At 37.4% G+C, this 21,209-nt stretch overlaps 1 pseudogene; it reads right to left on the bottom strand.

The window, feature by feature from the left end:
- Positions 1-15,754: 15,754 nt before the first annotated feature.
- LOC129553088 (transcriptional adapter 2-alpha pseudogene) lies at positions 15,755-17,558 on the bottom strand (annotated as a pseudogene).
- Between the last annotated feature and the right edge of the window lie 3,651 nt (positions 17,559-21,209).

Genomic DNA, 21,209 nt, shown 5'->3' with positions numbered 1-21,209 from the left:
TTCCACAGTTTATTGTGATCCACACAGTCAAAGGCTTTGGCATAGTCATTGAAGCAGAAATAGATGTTTTTCTGGAACTCTCTTGCTTTCTCCATGATCCAGCGGATGTTGGCAATTTGATCTCTGGTGCCTCTGCCTTTTCTAAAACCTGCTTGAACAGCTGGGAGTTCACGGTTCACATATTGCTGAAGCCTGGCTTGGAGAATTTTGAGCATGACTTTACTAGCGTGGGAGATGAGTGCAATTGTGTGGTAGTTTGAGCATTCTTTGGCATTGCCTTTCTTTGGGATTGGAATGAAGACTGACCTTTTCCAGTCCTGTGGCCACTGCTGAGTTTTCCAAATTTGCTGGCATATTGTACATACTATTATTTTTTAATTTTGGTTAATAATTTTTCCAATTTCAATTGGTGACATATGGAAATATATTGTGTATTTTCCTTGTATTATGTGATTTTACTTTACTCACAAATTAGTTCTAGGAGTTTCAAAAATAGATTCATTATGATTTTTTACATAGACAATCATGTTATTAATGAGTAAGAAAAATCTTATTTCTTCCTTTCAATCCATATAGCTTTAATTTCTATTTGGTGGCTTACTTCACTGATTAGGACTTCTAGTAAGATGTTGAATAGGAGTGGTGAAAACCAACATCCTTATCTTGTTCACAGTGTTAGAGGCAAATCATTCAGTTTTTCATCTTTAAATAAGATATTCACTGAGGTTTCTAAATACTTTAAAAATAAGAAGAAATTCCTTTATATTCTAAGTTAGCTGAGAGTTTTTGTTAGGAATAAATTTTGAATTTTGTCAAATGTTTTTTCTACATGAAATGATAATTTTTTTTTTTTTTTACTATTGATGTGAAAGACTATATAGATTGATTTTCAAATACTAAGGCAGCCTTTGCATACCTCATAGCTCAGTTGGTAAAGAATCCGCCTGCAATGCCGGAGACCCCAGTTCAATTACTGGATCAGGAAGATCTGCTGGAGAAGGAATAGGCTACCCACTCCAGTATTCTTGGGCTTCCCTTGTCACTCAGCTGGTAAAGAATCCACCTGCAATGCTGGAGACCTGGGTTCAATCCCTGGGTTGGGAAGATCCCCTGGAGAAGGGAAAGGCTACCCACTCCAGTATTCTGGCCTGGAGAATTCCATGGACTGTATAGTCCATGCGGTCTCTAAGAGTTGGACAGGAGTAAGCGATTTTCACTTCACTTTGCATTCTAATTATAGTTCTCCACTTAGTTGTTGTTTATTGTGCTTTTAATATATTGCTAGATTTAATTTGTGAATATTTTGCTGAAGACATTTTTACTTCTTTACTCATGAGGAATATTGGTAGGGAGTTGTTTCTTCTTATCCTGTCTGCCCACCTGTGGTGTCAGATTAATGCTAGAGTTCAGAAAATGAGTTAGAAAGTGTTCTCTACTCTTCTATTTTCAGGAAGATGTTTTATAGGATTGATGTTATTTTTTCCTTATATGTTTGGCAAAAGTCATCAGCAAAACAATCCAGATCTGTAGATTTCTTTAAAAGAAGATTTTAAACTATTGATTCAATTTCTTTAGTAGTTATAAAACTATTCAGATTATTTATTTAACTTTAGATTAGTTTTGGTAGTTAAGTTTTCAAGGAATTGGTCCATTTTATCTAAGTTGTTGTATTTATGTGTGTAGAGTTGTTTATAGTATTCCATAATGGCCATTTTAATGTCTACATGCTCTGTAGTGATATTCTTTCTCTAATTCTCCACATTGGGAATTTATGTCTTCTGTACTTTTTTCTTTGTGTATCTTGCTAGGATTTTATCAATTTTATTAATCAGTTTTTAGGTTCATTGATTTCCTTTATTATTTTTGTTGTCTATTTCATTAATTTCTATTTCGACTTTCTATTCTTTTTCTTTTTTTTAAGATAGTAGTTCCCAGTTTTTTCAAATATTAAGCATTTTGTAACCAATTTATTTTTAAATTTTTAAATTCTTGACACTATAGAACTATACTGACATTTATTAACATTCCAAGCTTACATTTCTTATGAACAAACATAAATAAAATTCATAAGCCAAAAGCCTAAAACAAAGCTGTTTAAAATAGGAAAAAGCTTATAAAACTAATATGGATCCTAGCATTAACAGCTGAGCAGAGAATGTGATTTTTAAATTCTTAGCAGGTGATAAAGTTCTGTAGAAACTGAACACTTACAAATTATTTAAAACTTAGAATCAGAAATCTGGAGAAGGCAATGGCACCCTACTCCAGTACTCTTGCCTGGAGAATCCCAGGGATGGCGGCAGCCTGGTGGGCTGCCATCTATGGGGTTACACAGAGCTGGACACGACTGAAGCGACTTAGCAGCAGCAGCATCAGAAATCACACAACTGGATGATGGGAAAACAGCAGAAAATACTTATGAGTGAGCCTACACTATTCCAGCTATACCCCATGCCCTTGGAGAGGAAAGCCTGACATTAGTTAGGTATTGGTCCAGACTAATACTGTCAGAAGAACCAGTGATAGTAACCTGTCTACCAGAAGAGCTTTCCACTGGATTGGCATTTAAGTATTTTTAAAAATGCTTTCTCTCTGTTAAAGAAAATGCATAATTTCTGTTGATCTCTTTTAAAGTTTTATCTACTCTTTACTCTCTCAGCTCTGATTATTGAGCCCATCAAATGATATTTTAAAATTTTGGTTATTGTTTCAGTTAGAAAATTTCAATTTGATTTTTGGTGTAACTTCTGTTTCTTAGTAGTATGTTTCTAGCTTTCCATTCATTTCAAGAGTTTCTGTCTTTATTTTTTTAAGATTTAAAAGGAAAAAAATTAAAGTCTTTGTCAAACAAGTCCTGGTATCTCTGTCAAGGTGTTGGTATATGTTGATTGTCTTTCTTCCATGCGTATTTAGATTTCCCTGATTCTTCATATCCAAGTAATTTCGGATTGTATCATGGACATTTTGCTTTATGAGCCATTGAGTCTCTTAAAATTTTATTAGAAATATTTACATTTTTGTTTTAGCAGGAAAAGCACTCAATGCCACTCAGACGAAAGGTTCCAGTTTGGCCTTCTTTTGATTGTGTTTACAACATCAGTTCTATTTCAAAGCCTTTACAGTGCTCTTTGTATCTGCCACATGTGTGTGCTACCCCATGGCCAGTCTGAGATCTAGACAGTGATCTATATCTTACTTGTTTTCAAAAAGTCTATGATATATTGTTTAGGGTCAAAAGTATATATGCACAGCTCAGTGATGAGTTCAGTAGCTCATAAGCTCATTTATAAGAATTATTTCCCAATACTCTCCCTCTTTATAATCTCATTAATACTTTCTTATTCCCCAGGAATCCTCTGGCTTGAAATATGGGATTTTATTTGCCCTGTTCTTCCACTCATTTCCTTTGAATGTGATCATGTCTGGAGCCAAACAGTGGAATCACAGAGAGACATAAAAGCAGTCGATACACTCCCCACATCTTGGGTTCATGGTTCTGTTTTTTAGAGGGAATATTTATCCTCCCCCATAGTGTTAAGCCCTCATGAGTCATCATGGGCTGGGGCAAGAGACACCAGTGAGAAGAAAGAGAGAGAGTTATCCACTTCTCTTCTGAGTATTATGAGGCTGCTTTCCTAATCCTCCTACCTGACTTGATGTCTTCTCCTCCATAGCTTCTTGTGTGTGCTGATGTCCACCTACAGATCTGAAATTTTGTTGAAACCAGATAAGAAAATACTGATGTTCTCAGATATCTGCTGCATCTCTTATGTCTAGGATTTATAGATGCATTCAGTAAGAGAGACAAGATGAAGGATGCTTGCTGAAATAAAAAATAATCTTACTATTTTTCACTTTATTTCTAAAAATGTACTGTGGTTAGTACTGTTTCTGAGTCTAGTCATTCAAAACTAATGGTTAAAACTGTCATCCATCCAATAGGCAATCACCCTACAGGTGCTTATCACATCAGACCAACCAGGAATCACAAATTAGTGTTCAGAGAGAAGACAAGGTTTATGGTAAGTCTGATTTATAGAAATTAATCATTGTGCTCTTCCCATTCCTACATCTTTAATGGTATCACCATGTGTATCATTATATTTTAGTATTAATAACAGCTATGATGACTGGTGTTTACCATGTAACTGTTTCTCTTGTTTTATATAATTTGATCATTATTATTAACAGCATACAATAGAATGCTATTTTTGATATGGAAAAGTTGGAATTTGAAAAATTTAATTCATACCTCAAATATCAGACAACTAGAAAAAAGATGTGCTACTATGATTCAAACAGGAGTTATTTGACACCAGTATTTATTCTCTTGGTCAGTCTGTGAGATTTACCTCACATGTAACTCATACTATTCCATGAGTACAATCAATCTATGTATTGCTAAAACTGAAGTACATATTCAGCTAAATTTATAGTTGTGACTTATTAAATCTACTCAGTTAATAAGGAGTTTTCATATTACTAAAACAACTTAAAAACTAGAGTACATGCTTATAGAAAATGTTATAAAAATTGTTATTATACTCTACATGTAAAATATGTCAGTCAATTCTTGCCATATAACAAGCTCTTGCTATCTTTTCATAGCTTTTCCAACTTATTTCTTTAAAGTCATTATATTAAATTATATTTGTTATGGTTTCAGGCGTTATGTCCTGTAGTATCCATCACATCAATTAAAAAAGCAATAAAGATAACAAACACTTTGGTAGATTATAATACAGTTTGACACCCCATATAATAATGATGTTGAAGATTTTATTCTGCCAAATGGCTGCATGGTCACTGAAGTTTGTTCAGCCAGTGATCTGTTCAGCATAATGTAACTGGATGGTATTACCTTTGTCAAAATCTACCTTCTTCAAGAAACCATTAATGAGAAAAAAGGAAAAGTTGCCCTTTCATATATGCAATATCTTTGTCTTTCTGTCTTCACACACACACACACGTGCACACATGAATATTACTGTGATTAACAGTGCAAATATGTAGTCAATGCTCTTCGATTGAATTTCGGTCTGGCCATTGCTAGCTGACCTCAGGTAAGATATTTATTTTGATGAACATTAGTACTGTCATCTACAAAATGGTGATAATGATATTACCTTTCTCATAGTTTTGAGCACTGAATAATATATTGCATAAAAAACATCTGGTCACATGCCTAGATACTGTGTAATCTTTCTAAATTTCATTATTTATTCATATATATTTTATTCTGAATTTTTTATGTTGTATTAGTATTTTTGCTATCATTGGAGCACTGCATTATTTTCATGAAAGCACATAATTATTCATATGTCTATGAAGCATGATGTTTGATTGAATAAAGGGGAAAAATGTTTTGTTATTTCTTAGGGGTTTGTCTAAGTCTGAGGTCAAAAAAATCAAATGATCTCAGAAAGTCCCAGAGAGATTGTGCACATGTGTAAGAAGGCTGGTGTAGAATAAGGGAGAGTGGTATCAACCTAGCAAACTGGTGGATACATGATCCTTGTAAAGGCATTCAGTTTTACAGATACATCTGCCTGCAGGCATTCCACCTATAACCCCTGAGTTTGCAGCTCTAAACATTGAAAGGTGTGGGAAATCCCTGATTTATACAATTAATGCTGTCAGTGTGATATTTGAAAAAAAAAAAAGTGAAAGAAGGAAATAATAGAAATTGTATATTCAAAGTTTGCACATTTTAAGTTAAAACTCATAAACTTCTCATTGTCAGTCTTTTGACGTGAGTCAGTTGTCTCTCATTTGAATATGCAAAATAATGACTATCATCTTTCTGAAATAAATCACACTATATTCTACAGTTCTGATTTTTAGTTTCATGAAAATAAAATGGGAACTCGAAGTCAGTTTTGAAGTAATATGAAGGCAGAGTCTTTTTAGATTTTATTATTTTTTCCTCCCAATATTAATCATACCTAATTTGGTGGCATCTTTATTTTTATTATTGCACTTGTCAAAAATTTCTAAAACTTCCAAAAGAATTTTGACAGAAGTAGAAACATTATTTATTTGGAAGAAAATATTTGACTAAATTTTATCATTTCAATGATAATTCAAGGGAAATAAAAGTTTTGAAATGATACAACTGCCTCTATTTATATTATTTTGCTTTATCTCTCTTTATATGATTCTTATATATATATATTCTCTGTATGTGTGCATGTACATGCTGAGTCTCTTCAGGTGTGTCCGACTGATTCTGACCCTATAGACTGTAACCCACCAGGTTCTCAGTCCATGGAATTCTCCAGGCAAGAATACTGGAGTGGATTGTCATGCCCTCCTCCAGGGGACCTTCACCACCCAGGGATCAAACCTGCATCTCTTATATCTCCTGTATTGGCAGGTGGGTTCTTTACCACTAGTGCCACTTGGGAAGCCCCTATTTTATGTATTCTCTCATACATATATATATATATATATTTTCACACACATACCTACAAATATTTACTAGGAGTGGTTTAGGAAACTAGGAATGATATTTATTATTATTAACATGATATTTGTTTCCCTATAATAATGAAACATGAAGTCAGTTTAAAACTCCACATATTTTAACTTGAAACTTCAGATGTTATAGTAATCCAAACTTTCTTTAAAATACCTTCCATTTAAATTTAGGAGGAAGTCATGCCAATTTGGGGCTTCCCTGGTGGCTCAGATGTTAAAGAATCTGCCTGCAATGTGGGAGACCTGGGTTCGATCCCTGGGTCAGGAAAATCCCCTGGAGAAGGGCTTGGCAACCCACTCCAATATTCTTGCCTGGAGAATCCCCATGGACAGAGAAGCCTGGTGGGTTACAAATCATAGGGCTGCAAAGAGTCAGGCACGACTGAGCAACTAAGCACAGCACAGCACTGCCAATTTTATTTCAAAACATTTAATTCAACAATTGCTCTTTGTTAGGTTTATAAGACTTGTCAGTTAATAAACAGCATTTTATTAAGCACTGTTAGACACTGTGCTAGTCTCTGAGCACACCACAACAATAGAGAAGGTAGAGTTAGCTCCTGACCTTGTGGTACTTATAGGAAGAATGCTATTAAAGAAATAATTATAAGAGCTATATGTGATATGGAGAAGTACAGGATGATTTGGTAGTCTGAAATAGGAGACATAGAAGGGATGTTAAAGACTGTATCTATACCTAAAATTTCTACTAAGTAGTATTTTGGCCTATGATTGAACTCTTGTGATGGGAAATCCATGGTCAGTTGCTTAGTCCATTTGTTCCTGAAAAAAAAAAAAACAATAATTCGTAGCCTAGCAAACTTGGACTTCCTTACTCACTTGGGCTTCCCCACTCATTTGAGTACAGTGCTGAGACAGATGACAAAATGCCTGAAAAAAAGATCTGTGTGCCACCACATGCTACAGTTCTTAAATTCCTTGACTCTTGTGAAAACAAATTTTTGATACTATAGCAAGTTCCATTGCTATGTCAACATTTTAGAGATGGGGCTTTTTTCTATGTGTCTGATCTCTAAATCATATATCTGAGAATTAAATTTCTTTTCTTAAATCATTTATCCCTTGTAGCACTTTGACCATGTCATATTCTTTATATAAAATGTCCTAATTCTCTTGCTTTCCTAATGCCACAGTGGTAGGACTGCAATGTCAGATTCAAATTTGTTATTTCTCTCTTGATTGTCTCAGTCAGAAATGAATAAAATATGTGGTGCTCATATGTAGTGACCTTGCAAAAGAATTTGTTCTGTAGCCCCAAACAACAGTCATTTGTTGTTTGGAGTGAGTCATTAATTTTATCTGACAGATTGAAGATGGTATGGGAATTAAGGTGCAGCCTACAGACCACCTGTCTCAGATGACTTAACCAATGACATCATTTTGCCTTTACTGTCCAATCACATTTGTTCTAATCTCTGACCAGTGCATGCTAGTTCCAGAAGATACTTTTCCAAATGACCTGAATCAAGACTAATAACATTTATATCTGAGTTTTCCATCTGTCCTGCATGATAAATAGAGACTGAACCTGATTAATATTTTACAGTCTGCATTCACAACTACTTGGGAGAAATAACCAAAAAGTCATAATTCATTGAATAGGACCTGTTTTGTGTGTGTTTTAAATTGTTTTTCTCTCTCTTAAAAATTTGCATCTTTATTTTTCGGAAGAGCCCCAACAAATAAGAAACTCTCCTTCTCTATGTATCTTTCCAGTTTATTGCAATTATGTTGGCTGTATTGTATCTTAATTTTAAGCTGTTTCACCAGGTATTATGTTATTTATTTAATAGCCTTACCAAAATGATGATATTGATATGAAGGGTAGTCCAGCAGCACTCAGGGCTGCTGAGGGTAGCATGCTAATCCAACATAAATGAATCTGGGAAAGATAAGATAGATCTGTTTTCATTTTGTTCAGAAAATAAGCCATTACAGAAAAGTTTTAAGGTTATTTAGGTGTATATACACTTCTCATAAATGGAAGGAATGTATTAATGAAAAGAGAGAAAGAGAGAGGGAGCATAAATCCAAGTATTACTTATTTACCACTGATGTCTGGTAGTAAAGTGGTTATTATTTAATATAGTAACCAATTTACATTTAATGAGGGCTCACTGTATTTAAGACAGTAAGAATAAGGTACACTGCCTGCAGCGTATCTTAAAGGTTCACACAATTAAGTTGAGAACACAAATATTTGTTGGTTTAAGAAGAGTCTATAGGATATGTGAACAGACTGATGAAACTAACATCAGAGAATCAAGAGAGACCTCTCTGAGGGAACAATGGCTAGACTGAGATCTGAAGGGTAAGCGGAACTTTAGTGACTCAACTCATCTGTACATGCCAGCACCTCTCAGATGGTAAAGAATCTGCAATGTGGGAGACCTGAGTTCAATCCCTGGGCCAGAAAGATCCCCTGGAAAAGGAAATGTCAACCGACCCAGTATTTCTATCTGGAGAATTCCATGGACAGAGGAGCCTGGCGGGCTGCAGTCCATGAGGTCGCAGTCGGACATGACTGAGCAACTAGCACTCTCACTTTTACTTATCATATGCATTCAGAGATAGTACCTTTCTCCACGAGCGATGGCACTCTTCCCGACCCAAGCAGAAAGTTCTGGTTCTGTGTCTGAATCCAGATTATAAAGTAAGAATATTCTGAGCTTACCTCCTCCCATGGGCACACCAGCATTGCTACTACTTACAGAGCAACCATATCTGAGAATGACCTGAAGATTAGCAGAAAAAATGTTCCACAACAATATATATAAAGAAAGAGCCACAACAAGATAGGTAGGCTGCTGCTGCTAAGTCGCTTCAGTCATGTCCAACTCTGTGCGATCCCATAGACGGCAGACCACCAGGCTCTTCTGTCCATGGCATTCTCCAAGCAAGAATACTGGAGTGGGTTGCCATTTCCGTCTCCAAAGATAGGTGGAAGGGGTGGAGATAAGGTCTAGTCAGGACCGTATCCCCGGTACTGTGAACCAGAAAAGTGGAAGGAAAGTCATAACTACAAAGGTCTTTCTTGAGGAGCAAGGAGTCTGACCCTCACTCAGGCTCACCAGCCTGGGAGTCTGTACCAGGAATATGATCCCCCAAAATTTTGGGCTTTGAAAACTAAGCAGGGCTTATATTCAGAGAACCAAACAACTGTGGGAAACTGAGACTCCACTATTAAAAGGCACATGCAGAAGTTCATTTAATCTGAGTCCCAGTTTAGAGGCAGCAATTTGAAAGGTGCCACTTGCTAAACTTGAGAGATAGGAGGCAGCTGTAACACTACCTGGGGACTGAGATTCTGGCATCAGTAATTTTTGTGATCTTATTCTACTTTGCAGACAGCTATACTAGAGGAGTGCCATTTTAAAATACTCCTTCTAGACTGTTACTTCCAGAGGCCTGTGCCACCAACCAGTTCCTTCAGTGGTTATGCAACACCAGGTCTCATAACCAGTTGTGCTAGGGACTTGCCTTGCCTACCAGGACCTCTGCAGTGGTTGTGAACTGGGAATCTCTGCCCCCTAGCAGCAGTAATATACCATTGTACCTTATACCCAGTCACACTGAGGGCCTACCCTACTTGCAATGTACCTACAGTCATACACTGCTGGGCATTGCAGCCAGCTGGGCCAGGAGCCAGCCCTGAATACCAGTGTGACTGTAGCAGTCAGCACCACCTCGACAAAAATGTGCATACAGCTCACATTGGAAATACCTGTTACACATCTGGCTCTGGTGGCCAGAGGGGAGTGTGCTTCTGGGTCCCAGAGGACATCTACAACCTCTCAAAAGGCTGAGAGATATAACTTACCTACCAAACACAAAGAAGTAAACACAGAGAATTAGGCAAAATGAGGAGACAGAAGAATATGTTCCAAATGAAAGAGCAAGACAAAACCTCAGAAAAAGGACTAAACAAAATGGAAATATTTTGATCTACTCAATAAAAAGTTCCGGATAATGGTCATAAATATGGTCCCAGAACTTGGGATAAAAATGGATGAACACCGTGAGAATTTCAACAAAGAGATAAAAAATGTATAAAGAATCAACCAGAACTGAAGAATACAACTGAAGTAAAAGGTACACTAGAGGGAATCAACAGTAGATTAGATGATATAGAAGAATGAATCAGAGATCTAGAAGACAAGAGTAGCAGAAATAATGGAAGCTGAAAAGAAAAAAATATGAGAAAAATAAGTATAGCTTAAAGGACCTTGGGGATAACATCAAATGCACAAATACATTATAGGGGTCTTGGAAGGAGAAGAGATAGAGAGAGGGGCAGAGAACTTTCTGAAGAAATAATAGCTGAAAACATCCTTAATGTAGCAAGGAAACAGACATTTAGGTCCAAGAAACAAAGACAGTCCCAAACTAGATGAATCTAGAGGTCCACACCAAGACATACTATAATTAAAATGAAAAAAGCAATGATAAAGAAACTAATAGTGGCAATGGAGACACAACTAGTTATGTACAAGGGAGCTCCCAGAATACAATAAGCTGACTTTTCAGCAGAAACTTTTCAGGTTAGAAGGAAGTGGAATGATATGATAGGGAAAAAATTGACAACAAAGAGTACTTGACTTGGAAAGATTATCATTTAGGGTTTTATATACAAGCAAAAGCTGAAGTTCATCACCACTAAACTGGCCTTACAAGAAATGTTAAAAAGATTATTCTAAGAGGAGAAGAGACGACTAGAACTGGAAATAAGAAAATTATGAAAGAAAAAAATCTCGGGGGCAAACATATAGTAACATTACAAAACTAGTAAGAAGGTTAAAAGACAAAAGTAGTAAAAATCATCCAAATCTATAGTAACCAGTTACAGAATACGCAAAATAAAAACATGTAAAATATAAAACATCAAAAATATAAAAACTTGTGGGGTATGGAAATATAAGGCTTTTAAAATGTGTTTCAACTTAAAAGATAGGCAGCCTAAAAGGGACAGCCTAAAAGGGACAACCATATATATATATATATGGTTATAACCTATAACCATATAATATATAACATTATATATATATATATGTTTTGGGTTGTCTCTGTGTCATTATTTATAAACTTCATGGTAATCACAAACCAAAAGTCTACAGTAGATACACAAGCATTAAAAGGAAAGGAATTCAGTTATGACATTAGAGATAGTCATCAAGTCACAAGGGAAGAGAGAAAGAGAGAACTACAAAAAGAATTTTAAAAACCCATTTAACAGTACTACCCAAAGTAGTCTACAAATTCAGTGTAATCTCTAGCAAATTACCAATGGAAATTTTCATAGAATTAGAACAAAAGTTTTTTACAACTTATATAGAAATACAAAAAGCCCCACATAGCCAAAGCAATCTTGAGGAAGAAAATGGAGCTGGAGGAATCAGGCTCCCTGACTTCAGACTATAATACAAAGCTACAGTAATCAAGACAGTATGGTACTGGCACATTACCAAAGAAATGGATCAATGGACCCATATAGAAAGCCCATAGATAAACCCACATACCTAATCTGTGACAAAGGATGCAAGAATATACGATAGAGAAAAGACAGTCTCACCAATAAGTGGTGCTGGGAAAACTGGATAGCTGCATGTAAAAGAATGAAATTATAACACTCTCTAACACCACACACACACACACACACACACACCTTAGAATGGATTAAAGACATAAAAGTAAGGCCAGACACTAAAACTCTTAGAGGAAAACATAGGCATAACACTCTCTGACATAAATTGCAGCAAGATCTTTTGTAACCCATGTCCTGGAGTAATGAAAATAAAAACAAAAATAAACAAAGGGACCTAATTAAACTTAAGAGTTTTTTTCACAACAAAAGAAACCATAAACAAAACAAAAAGACGATCTTTATAATTAGAGAAAATATTTGCAAATGAAGCAACTGATGAAAGATTAATCTCTAAAATATACAAACAGCACATGCAGCTCAATATAAAAAGAACAACCTGGTGAAAAAATGGCAGAAGACCTAAATAGATATTTCACCAAAGAAGACATATAGATGGAAAACAAACACGTAAAAAGATTCTCAATATCACTAATTATTAGAGAGCTGCAAATCAAAACTACAATGAGATATCACCTCATACCAATCAGAATGGTTGTCATCAAAAAATCTACAAGCAATAAATGCTAGAGAGGATGTGGAGAAAAGGGAACCCTCTTACACTATTGGTGAGAATATAAATTTGTGTGACCACTATGGTAGACAGCATAGAGAGTCTTCAAAAAATTAAAAATAGAACTACCATACCACCCACCAGTTCCACTCTTTGACATCTATACAAAGAAAACAAAACTCACTAATTTGAAGAAATATATGCACCTCTTTGTTCATCACAGTGGTTTATAGTTGCCAAAACTCGGAGGCCACTGAAGTGTTCATTGATAGGTGAATGGGTAAAGAAGATGCTGTTAATATATGAAATGGAATATTAGTCATGAGAAAGAATGAAATCTTTCCATTTATAACAACACAGATGGATCGAGAATGTATTAAGCAAAGTGAAATAAGTCAGACAGAGAAAGACAAATCCTGTATAATTTCACTTGTATGTGGAACATAAAAACAAATCAACAAGCAAAACAAAGCAGAAACAGACTCATAGATACAGGTAACAAACTGGAAGGTTGCCAGAGGAGAGGCAGGTGGGGGAATGGATAAGATTGGCAAAGGAGAGTAATAAGTATAAACTTTTGCACAGCACAGCATTTACACTCAGTAGTGTCTGACTCTTTGCGACCCCAATGACTATACAGTCCATGGAATTCTCCAGGCCAGAATACCTGAGTGGGTAGCCTTTCCCTTCTCCAGGGGATCTTCCCAACCCAGGGACTGAACCCAAGTCTCCTGCATTACAGCCAGATTCTTAACCAGCTGAAACACAGCGAAGACCACAAATACTGTAGTGGGTTGCCTATCCCTTCTCCAGCAGATCTTCCCAACCCAGGAATCAAACCAGGGTCTCCTGCATTGCGGGTGGATTCTTTACCAACTGAACTATCAGGGAGGCCCAGTACAAACTTCTAGTCACATAATAAATAAGTCCTGTGGAGGTAATGTACAGCATAGGGAATATAGTCAACAATAATTTAAACTTTGTATGGTGATAGACGGTTACTAGACTTATGGAGGTCATTTCATAATGTGTATATGTTGAATAACTATGTTGTATACCTGCAACAAATATTACAGTCAATTATATAGTCAGTTGAAAAAAGAAGGAAAAGAAAATTCTTGTTCAGATTTCTAATCATATTACCTTACCTTATGCTGTCTGACTACTGCTGCTGCTGCTGCTGCTAAGTCACTTCAGTCGTGTCCGACTCTGTGTGACCCCATAGACGGCTCCCCCATCCCTGGGATTCTCCAGGCAAGAACACTGGAGTGGGCTGCCATTTCCTTCTCCAGTGTGTGAAAGTGAAAAGTGAAAGTGAAGTCGCTCAGTCGTGTCCGACCCTTAGCAACCCCACGGACTGCAGCCTACCAGGCTCCTCCATCCATGGGATTTTCTAGTCAAGAGTACTGGAGTGGCTTGCCATTGCCTTCTCCGGTCTGACTACTGTGGGGCCTAAAACCATACAGTTTTCTTTTGGCGAAATCATGGCATTCACTTCTAAGTTCAATTGCTGTTGATCTAAAGATGAGCTGAAGCTGGGAAAATCATTGTTTTTCCCTTGAATTTTTCTTAGTTTAACCTGAAGTATAATTTCTTTTTCTTCTCTGATCTCAAGACATGACCATTAGTACCATAGTACTAGTAGTTCCCCTAGCAATGAAAATTATCTTTAAAATATCAACTTTCCTGGTGGGAAGCTGGACTTCCCTGGTGGCTCAGACAGTAAAGAATCTGCCTACATTTCAGGAAACCGAGGTTCAATCCCTGGGTGGGGAAGATGCCCTGGAGAAAGGCCTGGCAACCCACTCCAGTATTCTTGCCTGGGAAATCCCCATGGACAGAGGAACCTGGTGGGCTACAGTCCATTGGGTTGCAAGAATCAGACACAAATGAGTGAATAAAATACCAACAGTCTTCACTAACTGAAGAGCAGATGGTCCTCCTTGTCTGGAGCACTAGAGACCTCAGTGTTATCCTAAGCATGTGATCTTTACATGGAAACCTTTAGATTTTTTCTGGGTCATTCTTCTCCAGCTGAGTATGCTTTAGGAATATAAAGCTGGAAATAAGCATGATTATCTTAGAAAGCATTGCTTTTATTCAAAGATTTATGAAAAGGGCTAGTAATTTAACTTGTCGGTAGCTGAAACCATTTTTGCTTCAAAAGAAGCATTGATATATTAAGGAGGAGAATACAAAATTTGCAAACATTTTTAAAGGTTATACTGGGACTTTAAATATTTCAAATTTTAGATGGCACCCTTGTGTTGTGCCCACAGGCTCCCTGAAGGCTGTATTAAAATTTCTAGGCCATGAACTCAATGGAAAACTTAGCAGGATTATCGCAGGTGCTTCTTGATTAAAAAGTAATAATAATCTGGCTACTTGCATCTTGCATTCTTCATCCTAGTTTTATTTTTTTTTTAAAGTAGCAAAACATTTTAATCCATTCATTCTAAAAATAACAGAGACATTTTATATCAGGTGTAACCTATTCAAAAAGTCTTCTGCAGATGAGTCAGACTGCAGATTATAGAGCCAGACATTCAAGTTCAAGGTACGGTTTGGGACAAGAGCATCATGGGGGAGGTTTTCTTCCTTTCTGCTCATAAACATAAGTTGTTAGCTTAAAAAGAAAACCTCAGACAGAAGGAGAAAGCTTTCTCTCTATATAGCCTCTTTATTTTACATCTGTCTATAATGTTTGAAGGCAAAACAGATAATTAGAAAACCAAACTCCCAAGCAGGTACGAGGATCTGAGCTGGACTCCTGGGACTACAGACTGGTTTAGTTCTATTTCTACCAATACTGTGATGTGTGGTACAATGATTCTTGTTTTAGTTACAAGAGGTATTAGGAATGAATGCCCACACACAATTAATAATACCTTATCTAGCACGTAACTCTGCAGCACAGTACCAACAACAGGAGTATTTTAAAGCAGGGTGCAGAAGAAAGTAGACGTTAATACAACTGAAGATTTCCTTTTTTCTTTCCTTTTTTTCTCAATGAGAATTCAGTTCAAAAAAAGAATGCCCCTGTGGCCCTTTAGCCCACAACACTCCTGGGGAGCCTCCCAGGCTTTGGTGATTTATCATTCTCAGATGAGGAAATCATGGATTTTCTGGGGTGCTCTGGTCTGTGCCAGTTTCAAACCCCCTTGCTTGTTCAGTTCAGTTCAGTTCAGTCGCTCAGTCGTTTCCGACTCTCCGTGACCCCACGAATCACAGCACGCCAGGCTTCCCTGTCTATCACCAACTTCCGGAGTACACTCAAACTCATGTCCACAGAGTCCGTGATGCCATCCAGCCATCTCATTCTCCGTCGTCCCCTTCTCCTCCCGCCCCCAACCTTTCCCAGCATCAGAGTCTTTTCCAGTGAGTCAACTCGTCGCATGAGGTGGCCAAAGTATTGCAGTTTCAGCTTTAGCATCAGTCCCTCCAATGAACACCCAGGATTGATCTCCTTTAGAATGGACTGGTTGGATCTCCTTGCAGTATGAGGGACTCTCAAGAGTCTTCTCCAACACCACAGTTCAAAAGCATCGATTCTTCGGCGATCAGCTTTCTTCACAGTCCAACTCTCACATCCATACATGACCACGGGAAAAACCATTGCCTTGACTAGACGGACCTTGGTTGGCAAGTAATGTCTCTGCTTTTTAATATACTATCAATGCTTGTTACATTTGCTCAATAGAGCAGATGTGTATTCTAAATAGGCTCCTGGGACCAACCTCACCATCTGACAGAGCTCCTTTTCTTTTTCACTCAACTTCTCTGTGCCAGGGAGACCACTGAGTTTCAAGGGCAGTACACTTCATCTACCTGAATTCGAAGTCATTTGAACAGAAGGACTCAAGCCAGAATCAACAGTTAGCCTGCCGTCAGAGCCACTGCAGCAGGCGCTGCTGTCCTCGATGTACAGGAGGACCTTGGAGCGCATTCTGCGTTTGAGGGGTTCCTCTTCTTGAGTCTTCTTGAGGTGATTGTAGGTTCTGGCGCTTCAAAAATTGGTAATGTCTGCTGTCCTGTATTCCTGGAGCCTTTTGATTTCCCTTCAGAGTTCATATTCCAATGCCTGGCTTTCAATGAACTTGTCAGGCTCCACCGGCCCCACCATCCTTGAAAATCACCTCATTTTTTCATAAATGTCTTGGACTTCCTTGGGGTATCATTGTTCCATTAACTGAAACTTTCTAAGGTTGATTAATTCATGGTCTCATAATTTTTTTTCCCATCTTTGTCCTCCTTAACCTGGAATGATAGATATCTACTACAGCCATTTTCAGAGCACGTAAAATGTCCCAGGCATCTTCGACAAAATCAATATCTCTCAAGTCCCACTTCGCATAATTGTCAAACTGCTCTGTGAAATCTGCTTGAGCTGGCATGTATCCCACCATGTCCTGAGAAAGCAAGGAGTCAAAGGTAGGTTGGGCGGGTCATCTGCAGAGTGATCTGGAATGGCAGTGTCAGCAACTTTTGCCTCCTCCACTTGCTTCAGGTTCAGCAGGGTAGATGTGAACAGAGGGTAATTGATGAAATGCTTCATATAGTGCTTCTCATGCTCCTCTTTGGTCTTGGTGCACATCTGATTGGTTACATCCTGCAAATTTCCAAAGCCACAGTCCATCACAGCTTGTGAAAGGGCCATTTCTTCTTGAGAAGTCCAGCTAGGGTCAGTTCAGTTCAGTAGGGTCAAGAAGAGGAAAATCTGAGGTCATTATTTCATAAGTATGATCACTTTGTTGTTTCTTGTACTCAAATCCTCGAGTGAAACATGGTAAGCAGAGGAAGAAAGGAAACTGCACCCTTGATATAAAGCTCCGTGAGGTAGGAGGCGCAACCTCGACAAGGTGGTTTATCAGAGGGATCATTGCTAAAAGAACCCAAACTGTCCATTCCCGAGTTGGCAAAGACCATTGCTTTGATCTTTTTTAATCTGAGCTGCTTCAAGGAGATTCCAGAGCCTCACTGCTTCCCTCTCCTCCGCCCATCCTAGTTTTAAGTAGATAAAACTGTTTCTTCTCTGACAGTGTCAGCATTTTCTTTGTTTTCTTCTAGTGGTATGACAAAAGGCTAGTGTGGGAGAATCCTAGAGTCTGATTAGTTACTGTGGGCTACATGCGCAACTCAAGTAATTTTCCATTTTTAATTGGTAGCCCAGGAATTCACATTAGGAAAAAACCCAGCAGATGTTATAATTCCTCCCAGGGATCTAGTATACAAGTGCTTACTAAGGATTTTAATGTTTATTTTAAAGTTTCTTGTCTCTTTTCTTTGAGTACTCCTCCAGCAATCTATTAAGAAACTATATTTAAGTATATCTACTTTATTTCTAAAATTTCCCCAAAACTGTCTCCTAAATAGATCTTTGCATTGAAATTCTTATTTTTCTTCCACACTGGATTATAACCATGTGATTTTAAGCCATTAATTCCTCATTCTTATAAATTAGAGAAAAAAATTAAATAGTGTTACATTAAGCCCTGAAAAAGTTTTAAGTCTGAAAAGTGAAGTTAGAACATCTCATGTTACTAGGAATATGTTGTATACACAGCAGGCTTCCCACGTGGAACCACAGTAAAGAATCAGCCTGCCAACGCAGGAGATGTGGGTTGATCCCTCAGTCGGAAATCCCACGGAGAAGGAGATGGCAACCCACTCCGGTATTCTTGCCTTGAAAATTCCCATGGGCAAAGAAGCCTGCTGGGTTACAATTCATGGGGTCGCAGAGTCAGACGTGACTTTTTCATTCTGAAAAATGAGTTTTTTCACTCTCCTGTTTCACCCTCATCAAGAGGTAAGACCAGAAACTATAAAACTCTTAGAGGAAAATATAGGCAGAACACTTGATGACATAAATCATAGCAAGATCCTCTAAGACCCACCTTCTAGAAATGTAAATAAAAACAAAAGTAAACAAGTGGGATCTGATTAAACTTAAAAGCTTTTGCACATCAAAGGAATCTATAAACAAGGTGATAAGGTGACCCTCAGAATGGGAGAAAATAAGAGTAAATGAAACAGCTGACAAAGGATTAATTTCCAAAATATACAAGCAATTCATACAACTCAATACCAGAAAAACAAACAACCCAAAAAAGTGTGAAAAAGACCTAAACAGACATTTCTCCAAAGAAGACATACAGATGGCTAACAAACACATGAAAAGATGCTCAATGGCTCATTACTAGAGAAATGCAAACCAAAACTACAGTGAGATATCACCTCACACTGGTCAAAATGGCCATCATAAAAAAATCTACAAACAGTATATGCTGGAGAGGGTATGGAGAAAAGGGAACTATACAGCCACTATGGAAGATGGTATGGAGATTCCTTATAAAAATTAGGAATAAAACCACCATATGACCCAGCAATCCCACTCCTAGGCATATACCCTGAGGAAAGCAAAGTTGAAAAGACACATGTATCCCGTTGTTCACTGCAGCACTGTTTACAGTAGCTAGAACATGGAAACAACCTAGATATCCATCGACAGATGAATGGATAAAGAAGTTGTGGTACATATACACAATAGAATATTACTCAGCCATAAAAAGGAATGCCTTGGAGTCTGTTCTAATGAGGTGGATGAACCCAGAACCTATTATACAGAGTGAAGTAAGCCAGAAAGAGAAAGATAAATACCATATTCTAATGCATATATATGGAATCTAGAAAAATGGTACTGAAGAATTCACTTACAGGGCAGCAGTGGAGGAACAGACATAAAGAATAGCCTTGTGGATATGGGGAGAGGGTGAGACATATGGAAAGTGTAACATGGAAACTTACATTACCATAAGTAAAAGAGTTAGCCAACGGGAATTTGCTGTATGGCTAAGAAACTCAAACAGGGGGTCTGTATCAACCTAGAGGGGTGCGATGGGGAGAGAGATGGGAGGAAAGTTTAAAAGGGAGGGGATATATGTGTATCTATGGCTGATTCAGGTTGAGGTTTGACAGAAAACAAAATTCTGTAAAGCAATTATCCTTCAATAAAAAAATTAAAAAAGAGGCTCTTTAGTTCCTCTTCACTTTCTGCCATTAAAGTGGTATCATTTGCATATCTGAGGTTGTTGATATTTCTCCCAGAAATCTTGATTCTAGCTTTTGCTTCATCCAGCCTGGCATTTTTCACAATGTACTCTGAATAGTACTTAAATATGTAGGGTGATAATACACAGCATTACCAGCATACACACAGCATCTGACAAAACTAAAATGAAAAGTTACTTAAAATGTACTTTCTTACAGTATTCAGTATATATGATTTGTGAAGAAAAAGTTAAAATTAAAAAAATAGGGAAATTGAGTCTGAGGATGCAACCAAGCTAATCTTACACTGACCAAATTTTAAAAGGTAAATATAGGCTTAAACAAAATCAGACAGCAGTAGAGGTGTAGCTGTCTTTATTAGTATACAAAGGTGGATTTTTCAAAATGCAAAGTGCATATGGAAACCTAGTTTCTATATTGGATAATCATTTCACTGAGACTTTATCTTCATTTGCCATTTGGTATCCAGTGTCAACTCCTAGAAATTTAGGAGAGTTGTTTGTTCATAGGCTTGAATGAATAGCCAGTTATCTTTGATGAAAAAAATTCAGTGTTCATGAGTGGATTAACACACTAGTGAAAAGTTCTTCAAAGTTGTTGCTGTTCAGTCACTAACTCTTGTCTGACCTTTTACCTTTGAATGACAGCACAGCAGGCTTCCCTGTCCTTCACTCTCTCCCTGAGTTTGCTCAAGCTCATGTCCATTGAGTTGGTGATGTCATCCAACCAGCTCATCCTCTGTCATCCCCTTCTCCCCCTGTCCTCAATCTTTCCCAGCATCAGGGTCTTTTCCAATGAGCCAGCTCTTCGCATCAGGTGGCCAAGGTATTGGAGCTTCAGCTTCAGCATCAGCCCTTCCAATGAATATTCAGAGTTGTTCAGTTGCTAAGTTGTGTCTAACTCTTTGTGACCCCATAGACTGCAGCATGCCAGACCTCCCTGTCCCTCACTATCTCTTGGAGTTTGCCCAAGTTCATGTCCATTGAATTGGTGATGCTATCCAACATCAGGGTTGATTTCCTTTAAAAGTTAATCTTCTAATATTTGTGAACCATTTTCCTTAAATTATCTTTCCTTTGGTTTAGTTTTTAGTCCTTATATGTGTATGTCATATTTGCTTAATTGATACATATTTATCTATGTGTTATTTAATTAACAGCTTCCAGTATTTAATCTCCATTGGTATGCTTTCTCTGTGCCTAATTGTTTAGACTTGGCTCACTTAATCAGAAAAATTGTCATTATTTTCTTCAAATTGTTGTGAAATTTAGGATTATTTCTGTAAGATGCTAATCAAGAAGTTGTTTTGAATCAGGAGTTCAAATAACTACTCAGTTGATAAGTCATGGATTAATGAGCATGCCATACCATTTCTTGCATATATGCATGTGTAATCGCTCAGTTGTGTTCAACTCTTTGTGACCCTATGTACTGTAGCCTACCAGGCTTCTCTGTCCAGGGGATTTTCTAGGCAAGAATACTGGAGTG

Source organism: Moschus berezovskii, chromosome 18, assembly GCF_049115385.1.
Source record: "Moschus berezovskii isolate FMDL1 chromosome 18, NW_MosBer_1.0, whole genome shotgun sequence".
In the NCBI taxonomy this organism is placed as follows: Eukaryota; Metazoa; Chordata; class Mammalia; order Artiodactyla; family Moschidae; genus Moschus; species Moschus berezovskii.
This window is presented reverse-complemented; position numbering and strand designations above follow the sequence as displayed.